General features: G+C 48.3%; 1 long non-coding RNA gene across 1 annotated transcript; it reads right to left on the reverse strand.

The window, feature by feature from the left end:
* Window positions 1-43: 43 nt before the first annotated feature.
* Window positions 44-8579, reverse strand: LOC120755643 (uncharacterized). Its single transcript, XR_005701848.2, has 3 exons — window positions 8454-8579; window positions 4374-4473; window positions 44-277 (listed from the first exon to the last, which is right to left on the reverse strand). It is a non-coding gene; the product is annotated as an uncharacterized LOC120755643 (long non-coding RNA).
* Window positions 8580-14303: the final 5724 nt, after the last annotated feature.

A 14303-nucleotide genomic window follows, 5' to 3' on the forward strand; every position in this document is an offset into this window, starting at 1 on the left:
GCCAACATCACAAAAGGCAAAGACACTGACAGTAGGTAGGCAATTTTATTTATCCTTGGTGCCTTTCTTTAAAAAAACATTACTGACACCTTGAACATGTCCCACAGCATTCCCAAACTTCAAACCGCTGGGACTGGACAGTGATTCCAACACGTTCTGGTGGCAAGCACTCCATCCCGGCAGCTGCTCTGGGTGTTCTCGTACCCGTTAAACAGTGCGAGTGCAGTCACTGCCTAATGAGCTCCTGCCGGACCTTGCACTCCCGTTCATGTCTGTGCTGAAAGGAATGAGAAGGAGTCTTCTTTATAAACTGTGGGCTTGCTGGAGAATAAACCCAGATACTGATAGGTGAAAGAAGTAATGAATGGAATCATAAATTCCAGAGGAATTCCACTAATTGATACAGACTGTTGCTCACCCAAGGCTGTGATAAATTCCTGGACTTACAGAAAAAGAACAGAGGCACAAAGACACAGAAGGACTTGGCCGGGGGGGGGGAGGGGGGAGGGAAATGGGAGGTGGAATTGGGGGAAATGCCCAGCCCATGGCCTATCCCTTTATTCAAATAATAAAGGGAATAATAAATACAGGATAATAATAGAATAATAAATACAGGACACCTCTGTCTCCTTTTTGGACATAGGCCTCTGGTGTTTGTGGATTAATTTTCCTGGCAGTGCGATAGCCGGTCCACCTGCAGGACTCGGCAGCAGCAAAATACCGAGTGTGTTTAATGCGGGGCGGCCCCGCTTTCCCGCGCAGGGACTTGGCCCGGCCTGCGCAGCCGAACCGAGCCGCGGGGAACGCCGCGAGCGGCACCGAGCGCAGCCGAACCGAGCCGCGGGGAACGCCGCGAGCGGCACCGAGCGCAGCCGAACCGAGCCGCGGGGAACGCCGCGAGCGGCACCGAGCGCAGCCGAACCGAGCCGCGGGGAACGCCGCGAGCGGCACCGAGCGCAGCCGAACCGAGCCGCGGGGAACGCCGCGAGCGGCACCGAGCGCAGCCGAACCGAGCCGCGGGGAACGCCGCGAGCGGCACCGAGCGCAGCCGAACCGAGCCGCGGGGAACGCCGCGAGCGGCACCGAGCGCAGCCGAACCGAGCCGAGCTGTGCCAAAGGCAGCGAGAGGCACAGACTTAAGGTGAGGCGAGCTGAGCTCCGCCGAGCCGAGTTCAGTCGAACTGAGCTGAGTAATTCCAAAAGCAGAAACAAACCCCCAAAGTCTCAGCAGCAGGCCCAACACAGGTAGGGAGGTTTGGAACTTTCTTTGCTATGCTGCACGTGTATTCAACACATCTTTCCTCTTGGTTTGACAGAAGCAAGACAAAAAACAAACAAACAACACCTAAAACCAAACCAAACCAAAAGCCTTACCAGAACAGCATGTTTTCTTTCCAGTCTATCAAGTAGCCAAATACCACCAGCTAGCTATCCATATTTTAATGTCAGCTGTAGAACTTGCATCCCAGAGACCTGGGGACTGTCTAACGAGAACTCTGGCCAGCTCTGTTAATTGTTAAGCACCCCTGGGACAGCAGAGAGGTTGGAGGAGGCTGGAAGAGTTTCAGTGTCCCAGTACCCAAAGAGATCGAGCTGGTCAAGCCAGGTCACTCTTAGGCACTGCCGGGACTGACCTCGGCCCAGGCAAAATCACACAACTAAAGCCGAGATAAGATACAACTGAAAAAGTCTTTCAAAGGACAGGGAAGCTAATTCTAGACCATGTGGGTTTAGACAAAGACAAGTACAGTGACAATGCCTGTCACTTTTTGAGGGAAGTGGGATTTGAAGGATAAAGGCAGCTGCTCCTCTGTGGCTCACTGCAAGGGTGGTCATGAGCCACATCCAAATACTGACTGGGGTTCCTTACTGCAAGAGATCTGTCTGGAGCCAGCAGCGGGGCCCCGGGGCCCTGGATTGAGCCTCTCTAAGAGCAAGAAACACAGGTGGAGGGGTGAGACACGCAGATATTCCAACTCTGGGCATCCAGCTTGGGTTTCTCTCCAACACTATACTGTCTGGTAGGAAAGTGGCAGCCAGAAGATTTGTGTTGTGTGTGGCTATCAGGAATGCACAGCCTCCAGTGAAATGCATGGTACACCTTCAGGGAGTTCACTCTGTCCTCTTTCCACTGTGTGAAATTCCAGTCTTGGCCAGGAACCATCTCCAGCCACAAGCCCTTATTTTTCTGTTTCATTTTGGATGTTAATACACATCACTGAAGCAAATGTTAATGCCCTGCATCCCAGCAGTGTGATCATCAGCTGTCTTGGCAGGCAAAGGGGTTTGAAATCATTGGTCCCATGCTCCAGACCTTTTGTCTTATTTCTGTGAGATAGTGCAGTGCTGACAAAAGGGACTGGGACATGGATTCCTCACTGCAGGCCTTGGGCAGGCATCAGCCTTCCTTCCTCTCTCAAACTCACCCATCAACATTGGCACCAAATCATCCGGAATTGCAGAGAAGTGTGTGGTGCAATCAGGTCACAGATTCAGGTCCAGGACCTCTCCATGTCTAAGGATTAAACTGTGGCATAAGTATACGGAGCTGTTGCATTGGCCTTTTGGAAGACACTTGGACAGTGACTCGTACCTGTGCAGATGTGCAGGTAAGGATAAGGGACTCTGCTGTGGAGAGTGGTGTGCCCTTGCCAAGAGCGTTAACCCTTGATGTTACACGGTGGGGGAAGAGATGGCTGCCTTGCACGGCCAAAATTGTATCAGCACTGCATCAAAAGAGCTGGGGGGGGGTGGGATTCTGCCAGGGCAGGGGTGATTCTGCCTCTCTCCCCCACTCAGGTGAGACCCCACCCGCAGAGCTGCCCCAGCCTTGGGACCAGCACAGGAAATATGTGGAGCTCTTGGAACAAGCACAGAGGAAGCCATGGAGATGCTCCAGGGCTGGAGCCCCTCTGCTCTGGAGCCAGGCTGGGAGAGCTGGGGGTGCTTACCTGGAGAAGAGAAGGCTCCAAGGAGAGCTCAGAGCCCTTCCAGGGCCTAAAGGAGCTCCAGGAGAGCTGGAGAGGGTCTGGGGACAAGGGATGGAGGGACAGGACAGGGGGAATGGCTTCCCACTGCCAGAGGGCAGGGTTGAATGGGATACTGGGGAGGAATTCTTGGCTAGGAGGGTGGAGAGGCCCTGGCACAGAGTGCTCAGAGAAGCTGCCTCCTCTCACCAAGACGTGGGCAAGCTGGGAGAGCACACGGGGTCCTGCTTGTCCCTCGGCTTGACAGAGATGGATGAGCACAGAAGCAATGAAGGTAAAAGTTCTCCAGCCTTGACCGGTGACGTGAGCGTGCATTTGTCGGGTGAGTGTATCAGGATTATCATCAGAAAAGAGACATGAGGTTTCCATACAGATACTGGATAATTGTCCTGCCAAGGGCCATGGGTGGGTGACACAGCAGAGAGGATGACAGAACACGGGGGTGCAAATTTACACTGGTGGCTTCTTTCAGGCACTTCACCGGGTTTCAGTGCTGGAACTGGAAGAAGTGGAATCAATGTGGGCCTTAAAAAACAATCAGAACTCAAGCAAAAAGGAAAAGTTTTGTGTGTGACTGGGTTTAATAGTTTCTTCAGTCCTAAAATTGTTTTCTTAGAGTATGTTTCAAGCCTAGAAAAACGGTAAGATAGGATGGTTTCAAAGCCTAAACAAATCTCACTGAATGCTGTTATTCATTAATGATTTCTGGGCACTCAAGAAAACATTTCTAGACTTGACTTGTTCACAATGGCACCTTTGATGGCCAAAATTGAATACATGAGGGACAGATATGTCTTTTTAAGCCAAGTACTTTGCTCAATAACATGATGAAAAAGTGAAAACACTTTAAAAAGTAATACTTTGTTTAAGTCTTCCAGACACTCTGAGATGTTCATGTACACAGACTTCTCCTGCCAGTTTTTTAGGAACAGTAAATTTTTGGTGACATGCCTCTGTTACCCTGCAGTCTTGTGTCTATTTCCATGCATGTTGTGTTGTTAGTCTGCCTCCTGCTTTGTGGTTTATTTGGGTAAACTGCCTTTTTTATTGTTTTTGTTACCTTATGTGAGTGTGCCAGAGGCCCTAGGGTGCCGATAAAAGAATATCAGTGCTCCTTGTGACTGCTGTTTCCCTTTGCTTGTTTGTGACCGAATTTGGATCTCTGCCTGAGCAGAATTTTCTGTGTCCTGATCAGATCAGGAGGAGCAGTGGCCAAATGCATTAGGAGGAGCAGTGTGTCAAGAGACACTCCAGCTAAATACTGACAGGAAAACTAGCACCTCTGTGCAGTAATAAATGCTGTGTGTCACTGCTGGATCACTTGAGGCAGTGAATGTTTCCTGCAAGTTATTTTTTCACACTTACTTTCTCTCTGGTTATACTTACTTTGCTGGCGTTGATCCAGAGCAGGACATACACAATAAAACAAGGAAAAGAAACGTCACGAAGGCAGCAAGGCCGACCCAAAAGGCAATGACGATGGAGTCTGTGGACACAGCACAGTAATTCTGTCACATGCATTTTGCATGGCAAATAAAACCCCACAGCAAGATGATTTCTCATTTCTAGTAAAGGTGTGCCATTTGATTAATTGAGTTTCTCCTTTTAGGGGGAGGAATCTAAGTGCCAATTTGTTAAAGGTCTTGGGAGCCTCCTAACAGTGTCTGGTAACAGGGATGAGGGAGGGAGTGGGAAAAGCCTCCAGAGAGTGTTCTGGTGACTAGAACTGTGCAGATATTTGAATGTGGTTCCTTTTACACAACCGCAGTGCAGGAAGCCTGAGTGGTTACTGCCTAATCCTGCAGGATTTTTAAGGAGAGGCACTCAGGAAGGGAATTCCAGCCTGAAAGAATTTTATACCAAGAGAAATAGCAAGGGAAGTTTGTTGCAAAGTGCCTGTGACCCTCCCAGCACATCAATGCAGTGGAAGAGAATGTGCCCCTTGCCCCGTTCAGCTGCAGTGCCCCCACAACCATCACAAAATAGTGCAAGATGTCGCCTGCTTTGCCAGGAGCAAACACTTTATTTAAGGAACAAGAGGATTGCCAGTGCCAAAGTGTGTTCACAGCTGGTTTAGTGGGAGTGTGAGGTGGCTGGGGGAGCAAAGGGAGCTGCTCTTCCATGAAGGCTACAGGGCTGTACCAATTATTGCCTGAGCCTTGGGCCCACTGAGGAGGGGACAAATCTGCTCCCATCCCCACAGCACGTTTGGCCACAGTCTCAAAAATGCTCCTTCCTGGGATCACTGTGGTGGTGGTGGCCTTAGGAAGTTTGGGTGCTCTGCCCTGGATTCATAGGCAGTGACTCGCTTTAGATGAGGTGGAAAAAGAAGGGTCACTGACTCCAGAGACAAATATGGACCAAGATAAATCTTCCCTCAGAAAGTACAGAAAACATTGTGTTCTTTGAAACAGGTCCAGTGTGTTTGATTGAGTGTTTCTTTGTAAAAAACTTCAGTGTGTGTTGGCATCAAATCCACAGAGATTCAGGGAATTAGCCCAGCTCCTTTTAAAACCAAAACTAGAGCTGGCCCAGCTGTACCCTTATCAGAAACCCGAGTTTTGGCTGGGCTACTGAGAAATATCAGTGGGGAGGGGCAGCTGATTTTATTCTTCCTTTGCACAGGGACATTTTGAAAAGCCAAAAGTTTTGCAGTGTTCCACACCATTGGGACAGAAATTAAGAGTTTGTATTTACAGAATTCCCTATCAGAGCTCTTTTGGCTTCATCTTTCAAAACCAGTTTTAATACATTTCATGGAATTCACTGGAGCTAAATAAATTGGCTCCAGGGCTCAGGTGCAGCTTGAACCAAGATTTCCTGGGTTTAAATTCTGCATTTAGTATTTTTAAAAAAAAACTGGAATAACATATTTTCATATTTTACCAATCTAGGATAAGCTTTCTTATTGCTAAATTGTACCACCACCTTTTTGTGCATGTGTGTGTGCATGTTTTCAAATAGCCTATCAGTTAATGGGCCAATTCAAACTTGTCATTATTTTCATACAAAGCAGAGAGAGATGCACAACATGACAAACAGAAAACAAGACCATGGCTTTTTTTCTGGGTCTAGATTCATGTTCATGAGACAAATTTGGTCTCACTAAGTTTCAGGGACCAGCCACGTAATAGAGGAAAAGAAGTGCAGAGATTCAGGTCTGTGTTTCACATTTCAAAAATTAAAAAACTCTAGCAGGCAAAACTGAATTAGGGAACTGCAATCCCATTCCAGGGCTGTGGTGACTGAACAATTCCTTTGGGCTGCCCCAGCAATGGCCCTGAGCACACGAAGCCAATGACCCCAGCAGCAGCTTCTCGGGGTAAAAGAATGTAAATATTACTCAGAGACAGGAAAACCTGCAAAGTATATTCACTGCTTGACTGATGCTTTTACTCAAAACAAGGAGAAAACAACTGGCTGTGGAACTGTTTCCCCTGGTGTTTTCATTAGAACTTGTAACCCACTGTTCTCCCACTGGTATTTGGAGAAGGAAGAGTAAGAATAGTACCAAGAGGCTGCACTCTCTATTCCTCCTAGGCTGCTGACATGGAAAAATGTCTATTTTCATCTCCTCAGAATACAAAAACGCCCAAAAGGTGGCAGACTTCTCTGCTTCTTTAGGGGGAGATAACAAGTGGGACAAAAAAGTCAATACAAGAGCAGTTTACCCAGCTTTTTTAATGGAAATAAGGCTGATGAGATCACTCATAAGCACATATGGGGCAAATTCCTCCACAAAACTGTAAAGAAATTTAAATTAAATTTAACAGAGGGTGAGCGTCTTGCCTCAGAAGCAGAGTTTCCACAAATTTCAAGAAAGCAGGCAGCTGAAGAAAGAGAAATACCCTATCAATTGGCAGGGAAGGAAGTGCTGTAACACAAATACCACCTCTGTTACGCACCAGGTGATCCAAATAGTAGAAAAATGTTATTAAGGAGAAAACGGGGAAAAGGGTTATTCCTGATTTTGGGGTTTTGCTAGGCAAGCCCCATGCCAGAGACTTACATCTAGCTTAGCTGAGCAGCTGGGGGGTTGTCTGGTGGAATTTGGGGTAATAATCTGCCCTAACTTCAAAATTAAGGGAATCAAAGGAGCTGCTCATAACTTGCCTGGTCCCAGCAGCACCAAATGCTGCTATACAGCATTAGAGAGCTAGATTTTCTCTACAGAAGGATGTGGATATTCACACCACTTTCTCTAAGGTGTGGTGCTCTAAGTTTGGAGGCAATAAATCCTCAGCTGATCTGAATACCCAGAAAAGCTTTCCTAGAAGGGGTGCAGAGTAAGTTTCTGCTCCTTTTTCCTACTGCTGTCCAAAGGACAAGCAGCTCCTAATACAGGCTAATTCGACCCTCACCATCAGAAAGGCAGTTTTTTGCATTGCTAGTGAGAGAGACATGAAGATATTCTGAAAGGCCATCACATTTTCCTGGAAAATATAATAATTTCACTGTAATAACCTTGGGAAGAACAATTTTAGTCTCTGAAACCACATCTGAACAGCTGCAGCTCTCTTCAGTAAACTAAACAGCAATTAATAAAGCCCGTAACTTTGTTAATTAACTGAAGGTACAACCACAGGCAGAGGCGTGACAGAAATCGAGGGGAAGCACTGCGTGCGGCATAAGTGACTCCAGCACACCCTACCTGCTTTCCCTTGGTCTTTGTCGGTCCATCCACCACCCTCGGCTGATCCGCCGTGACGTAGCTCGTCATTCTATCTTAGCAAAACCTAACCAGTGCAGTTCCATTAGAACAAAACCAAAATCGTGTGCCGTAAGTAGCCATAAAAAGACATTGCTGTTTCACTGTGCAAAGCCAGGTGTGAAATGGAATGAGTTACTGCAAGGTGAGTTGGGTGAATGCTACCTCATATCCTATGAAAATAAACAGCAAAGCCCAGTGGAATCAGATTCTGCAGCAGCAAAGCATTTTCACAATAATGGATATTATTACTTTAGTAGTTCAGCAGCACTAAATCAAAGGGGGAAAGGTAAAACAAAGTTTGCAGCTTGCTGTTCCTGGCTAGTGGAAACATATATTTCCTTTACTAAAAGTCTGAATGTTTACCAGTTGCAATGTCAGCTTCATGCCAAGATTAAAACACAAAATTTTGATGAAAACCTCTGCTCTTTCAGTGAATTTTGGTGACAGTAGCACACAGGTAACCAGCACCCCACACTAGAGATTTGCAAGTCATCAAATTTCCCCTTAGCAAATGTCTCAAAAAACCCCTGTCCTTGTAAACAAGAATTAGTGTCAGCAGTCTTAGAGCTTCAAATACCGTAAGATAAAGCCCAGAGTGTGTGCTAGTAATTTGCCAGCCTGAAGGCAGAAACCCATTCACACAAACCATGCACTAGCATGGACCCTATTGCAAGGAAACAAAACCAGGTCGGCGAGACAAGCTATATAGCATTTTCCCTGTGCTAGATTAGCACCTACTATGCCACAATACTTACATTTATTAACCTTCAACTTGCTTCCATCTACCGGAATTGGATCTATGTAATCCCAGTAATATTCATAAGACCAGAAGTACTCAGAGGAGTTTGTTCTGTTAGCCATATCAGTGGTGCCTTTTAAGCCAGCTCAGAACTCTGACCCACTGCTTTGCTTCATTGTACTCCAGTGCCCCCAGAAAGAGAATTGCACAACTGGTGCCTGTGCCAATCACTCCGGGGTCCCGCAGCTCAAGGACTGCCTTGGGACTGAAAACATCTAGTGACAACGAGTATTAATGCATGGCAGAGATGTAAGAGCAGCCCTGAAAATGCGATCCTCGCTTCTTGCCGGACACTCGTGTTATTTCCCAGTACGTTTTAAACGGAGATGGGTGTCCCGTAGCCAGGGCCTGAGGGCAGCGCTCACCGGGGGCTGCGGCTCCTCCCGAGAGGCAGCTCCGGTCTCTGCTCCCTGTGACGGGGACAGGACCCAGGGAACGGCTGGAGCTGTGTCTGGAGGGGTTTATGTGGGATATCGGGGAAAGGTTCTTTCACCAGAGCGTGCTGGGCGCTGGCCAGGCTCCCCAGGGAATGGGCACGGCCCCGAGGCTGCCCGAGCTCCAGGAGCGTTTGCACAGCTCTGCCAGGGAATGCACGGGGCGAGATTGTTGGGGTGTCTGTGCAGGGCCAGGAGCTGGGCTGGATGGTCCTTGTGGGTCCCTCCCAGCTCAGGAGGTTCACCGAATTAGGTGTGACTTGATAAAACGCTTCCTATTAAAAAAAAAAAAAAAAAAAAAAAAAAAAAAAAAAAAAAGTTCGGGGTTAACCAGACCCTCCGCCTTGACTCCGCGACCTAAGCAGGTCCAAGCGCCCCACGGCGACGGGGGCCGAGCCCGGGGAGCGGTTCCGGGGCGGTTCCGGGGCGGTGTCCGGCGTCACTGCCGCTTCCTCGGCGGGCCATTGGAAGGTGGTGTCGGGACGCGATGGCGCTGTGCCCGAGCCGAAGCGCTCGCTGTCGCTGCTGGGGCCGGGCCGAGCAGCAGCAGCAGCGAGAGCGGCGGGCGGACGCGGCCCCCATGCCCATGGTGTTCCTGTGCGCCGGCTGCAGGCGGCCCCTGGGCCACACCTGGAGCGGGGCGTTCAATGACCAGGAGAGCGGCCGCATCCTGCTGCGCAGCGAGTGCCAGCCCTGCCACCCCCGCGGTCGCTGCCGCCATCCCTTCCCTCCCTCCCGCTGCAGGCGCGGCCGCCGGCATCGCCGTGGAGCCGGAGCGAAAGGTCTCCGAGCTCCCCGGAGAGTGCGGATGGTGAGGGCCGGTCCCAGCAGGACACAGCCCCGGGGGAGTCGGGGGTTCCCGGGGAAGGCGCTGAGGACGAGCCCGGTAAAGGGCCCGGAGCGCTCGTGTGCCCCCGAGAGCCGCTGGAACGCTTATTTGGGGTGGTCAGTACAAGCCGCTTATGGCCTAAGGGAGACGGATTTCTCCCAAGGACACGGAGTGATGGACAAGGGGAACGGCCTCAGGATGAAGGGAGGCAGGTTTCGATTAAATATCGGGGAGAAATCTTTCCCTGTGAGGCTGGTGAGGCCCTGGCACAGAGAAGCTGTGGCTGCCCCTGGATCCCTGGCAGTGTCTGAGGTCACGTTGGACACTGGGGCTTGGAGCAGCCTGGGATAGTGGAATGTGCCCCTGCCCAGGGCAGGGGGTGGAATGGGATGAACTTTAAGGTCACTTCCACAATTTAGTGGTTCTGATGGTCTTGCTGAGGTCAGTCAGCCTGAGGAGCTGTTGCAAAATCAGGCTGAAAGATGAGTGCTCATAATTTACACTGTGTAAAGCAAGAATGAATGCTTAAAAAAATTCGAATGCATGATCTTTTTTTTTTTTTTTAGTAAAGGGATGGGGAGAGGTGCTTCCTTTTATTTTCTCTGGATAAATGTTATTTCTTACTTACAGCATGGTAGAACCCTATTCTGCTCTGGCTGCTCAAGGACACTTGGCAGCATCTACAGGTGCACCTCAAGGCATCTCAACTACAAGAGCGATTTCTTCTGTTTCAGTATTGACTCTCTTGGAAGGTAAACTCAGAATGTTTATGGGTCAGCTTGCCAGCTCCACTTCACCCAGCAGGCACGGCACCGAGGGTGCTCCCCTTCTATCTCTGGCAAGTCCAGAGGTCGCTTTTCCTGCTGCTCCGTCCCAGAGCGGATTTCTGTATCGCTGCTGTTGGCATCGTAGTGCTCAGTGGTGAGGAACATCACCTCTGTAAGGCAAATCGTAGAAAAAAGGCCAAAACGGAACAAGCGGGGCGTGTCTTTTGTACGAGCCATTGCATTCCAGCAGGGAAGATATCAGCAGGTGCAGGGCACAGCAGGAGGGTTCCTTCCCATTTGATCCGAAGAGTCTGCAAAGCCAGCAGCAAACGGTCGTGGCTGGGGCCTGTCAGGGGTCAGCATTATCAGCAGGAAGGAAGTGCGGCCAGAGGGGCTCAGGCAGACCTTGGGCTGGGTGTGACCTGTACTGGCCACATCTGCGCTGTCCTTGGTAGGGTGGGCAAAGGCAAATGTGGCAGCTGAGGATGTGCTGGAGACTCTCCCTCAGCTGTTCTAAAATCTGTCTAGAAAATGAAAGTGTGCTTGGCTTGACTTGGTTTGTAGCATTTCAAAGTGGTCTTCAAATATTCTTCGATAACTGTGACCTGAATTAAGGCCAGAGTTCTTTTGTGCAAGCGTCGTTCTGATAGACAGTGGTTGTTCATCTGGACTGGTTTTAATGTCTGTGGTTTTTTTCTGAACATTTATTTTGCTGTATTGCTGTGGATGTTCACCCTGGTACTCTGGACAGTGGTTGGGGATTTTTTCTTCATTCCACAGCTATAATCCTTTTTTTTTTTTTCCCCCTCCATAGCAGTGAAATTCTCTAAAGCGCTAACCTGGCTGCAGAACGGCCTTTTCTCAGAGAGTCATGCTGCTTGTCCCAGGCAGCGTCGCCCTGTCCTGGGTGTCTCAGTGGAATTTTTCACTGCATCCTGTAGCCCCAGAATCCATGGCTGTCCCTCAGGGTTGTGAAGGAGCGCTGTCTTTGGATTTTTGACTTCAGAGTGGGAAGTGCATGATCTAAACTGTGGCATCTCCACTCTATTGTAGGAAGCCTGGAAAAGCAAGGTCTTGTTCACGAGGAACCGCTTCGTCTTGAAAGTCAAGGTGTCTCGCAAGAGGTGCTGCAAAGGGTGAGATTGAACCTTCTGTCCTTCTTTGTTTTAAATCGCCTCTGTGAAACCTTGATACACTTCAATAGTTTCTGTAGTTTCACATTTATTGGCCCTCCAGTGCAGGCTGCAGACTGGAACGGTTTCAAACGAGCGATTCCCCTGCTAACCCCGCCCCGGGAGCAGCTGGACCCTCCAGGCGGGACTGAGGGAGGAAACACTTGGGGGTGACACAGCTCCACACTGAGGGTACTTGGGGACAATGTGTAGCTTTGTCCTGGATTTTGGGGTTTTTTTTTAGCTTCCTACAAAGTTTCAATCATGGACTTGGTAAAAAGAAATGGTAAGGACTGAAAGCATGAGGGGCTGTCAAGTTATACACACCAAAGACAACTTTTTTTGAATAGGTGTGAGACTTCTATCTTGATTTTGGGAGTCTTTTTGGGCCAACTGTATTGTAAGAAGTGTTATTTTAAGGTAAGGTGCTTCCATCATGAATTTTTTGTAGAAATACCCTGTAATGTCAGAAGGTTAAAAGCAGTAACACCAACATGTCACGTCCTTAATTTTCAGCAGCAAAACTCATCCTAACGAAACGTCCAACTTAATTAATTTCTCTGCGGCTAATAAGTTGATAAAGGAGTTTATCAGCTTTTGCTGCCCTTCACTGATCGTCAGGGTCATGAAAAGATTGCTCTACTGTTCTAAACTAAATACAGAACAGAGCTCTTTGCATTGATAGAAAGGAGAACAGCAGGGAAAAAGTGCTCCTTGTGTCCTCAGAGAGCAGTGGGAAGAGCCCGAGAGAAATGCCGGCTGGCTGAGGGATCCTTGCGTCCCCTCTGGAATAAATCCTCGGAGCTGCTGCTTTGCAGTCCGGTTTGGACACATTTTCCTGCCGCTTTGGTTCTGAGGAAGCGGAAATCCGTGGATTTCTGGATGATTTCCGTAGCTTCCCCTATTTTGGAGGAGCTGCAGGGTGAGGTCAGTATTCTGAGGGAGCATCCCGGGGGCTTCTCCCAGCCGAGTTTCTCCTGGAGCTGGGTGCTGGGTGTAATGCCGGATGTCTAAGCTGGCTTTGGGGCGTTGTGCAGTCCCAGCTCTAAGCCTGAGCCCGGGCCTGGCTGTGTCCCAGCACTAAAGCCGGCAGCTGGGTGTGCTTTTCCAGCCCTTCCATCACGCAGGCGATCCCAGATTCCCGGAGCTCCCCGGCGCACGGCCTGGGCTCGCTCCTGGGGAGCTGAGCTTCCGTCTGCCTGAAGCCAGGGCGTCCTGCCCGGGTTTGAAACTTTATTGCTGTTGTTTTTCCTCTTCCAGGGAGCTGGCAAAAAAGGAGAGAGCCGCTAGGAAGCAAAGAAGCCGCCCGAAGGCCTTATCCCAGCCCAGGGTTCCCACTTTTCTCTCTGACTCCTGAATAATTGCTTGAGCATAACCAGGGAGCGTCTGTTTGATTTCCTGCCTTTTCCAATAAATCCTTGCCTTCAGCTGGAGCGCGTTCCTGGTGTCCTCCTCCTCCTCCTGCTGCATGGATTTGTAAATAAAGTTCCTGCCTTCTGTCCCACTGAATTTTGTTATTCCAGCAATTGTGGCTCGCTCGTTCCATTGAAACTTCCCCGCTCTGCCGAGAGTTTGAGATGTCAAATCCAGGTAAGACTGGAGTTTCTTTGGATTGCAACTCCCACAAAACACAGATAATTCTTGGAGAAGTGTAACGTGCCATGTTTAGTTCTCACTTCCCTTTAAAATCAGAGCAGAGGAGGCAGATTTTAAATCATCCTTCCATGAACTTCCAGCAGCCTCCTGACTGTTCCAAAAGTTTTCAATGTTAGAAATTCCCGAGCTTGTTTTCCAGGCAAGCTGGGATTTGGGTGTTATTCCTTCCTTTTATTTCATGGTTTTCCTCTCTCTGATTTTAGTGAGGGGGTATTTATTGCAAATGCCGATTTTCCATCCCGGTTGGAATTTTTGTACCTCTTAGGGCACATTTGCAAGGAAGTTTGCCAAAAGAGTGTCGGTTAATGGGCATTGTGGATCACCGTACCTGCAGGATGCTGTAAATTCCCAGGAAAACTTGCTGCGTGTTTAATTGCCGTCATGAATCTCTCTGTAAAGTCAAATTCACTGCATTTTTAATGCCATCAATCCCATTACAACCTCACTCCTGGCCTAATTGCTGTTCCCTGGACACAATGGGGTGGATCTTTCCTGCCTTGGCACATTTGGATGTTCATCCGAAGTGAGTTTCCCTCTAAAATAGAATTTGTTTCCAAGCAAACCTGGGAATTGTCTCAAAACCTTCTTGCCTGGGAGGCACTGGGTTTGTTTTCCCCATCCCTGCGTCGTGCAGGATCCTCCCGGAGCTGTGTTAGGCAGTGGCAGGAGAGGAGAGCTGCATTTATTTTTATATTATTATTTATTTTTTTTTTTACTTTTTTACTTTTGTAATTTTATTTTCTTGAGTTTTATTCTTTCATAGAATTTTTTGTTTTGAACTTTTAAAAAGGTTTTATATTTAATTTCTTCTATATTTATAATTTTATTTTATTTATTATTTTTAATTTTGTTATAATATTTACTTTTAAATTACTTTTAATTTTTAAAATATTATTTTTTATTTTCATGTTATTTTTATTTTGTGGTTTTTTATTTTTATTTTTTATA

The sequence above is a fragment of the Hirundo rustica genome, chromosome 8 (assembly GCF_015227805.2).
Source record: "Hirundo rustica isolate bHirRus1 chromosome 8, bHirRus1.pri.v3, whole genome shotgun sequence".
In the NCBI taxonomy this organism is placed as follows: Eukaryota; Metazoa; Chordata; class Aves; order Passeriformes; family Hirundinidae; genus Hirundo; species Hirundo rustica.